The sequence below is a fragment of the Etheostoma spectabile genome, chromosome 15 (assembly GCF_008692095.1).
Source record: "Etheostoma spectabile isolate EspeVRDwgs_2016 chromosome 15, UIUC_Espe_1.0, whole genome shotgun sequence".
NCBI classification, from domain to species: domain Eukaryota; kingdom Metazoa; phylum Chordata; class Actinopteri; order Perciformes; family Percidae; genus Etheostoma; species Etheostoma spectabile.
In genome coordinates, this window is record NC_045747.1 from 30,128,742 (window position 1) to 30,129,323 (window position 582).

Consider the following 582-nt stretch of genomic DNA (forward strand, 5'->3'; position numbering starts at 1 on the left):
ATACAAATTTCTGGTCTTTCCTCTTTAGATGAAGAAGAACCCTGAACATTCTACTGCTACTACTTCACTTTTAACTTTTCTTTTTTTTAAGACGTTTTCAAAAATGTCCACAATGTATTTATTAATGTATATTAGTTTTTTATTTGTAGTGGCTCAGATGAGGGGTCATAAAAAAAATATGAATGGAAGTGGAGTTATTTTTGGTTTTGTCTCAAATAAAAACTTAGAGTGACCGGTCTTGGCTCTTCTACCGTTCTGTACGTAGCTGTAGCACATTGGATACAGTATGTTGTCCTATTTAGAGCAGTGGTTATCCGGATTGGAATCTTGAAAACTGTGTATCTGGATCAGGGTGATCCAGTCCAATGTTGTTGAAAAACCGGCATAAAAGTAAGACAGATTACCTGATCCTGAGTAGCAAAAAATGGGATTTCCAAATCCGAATAATTTTGATCCAGATTAAATATTCTGAACAACTGGCCCACTGTTACAATTCATCCCAGGTTGTGTAACAACCTACCCTGGTAGTGGGGTAGGGTGTAACAATGGCTCTCCTTGCATTTGACATCAAATAATGAATTC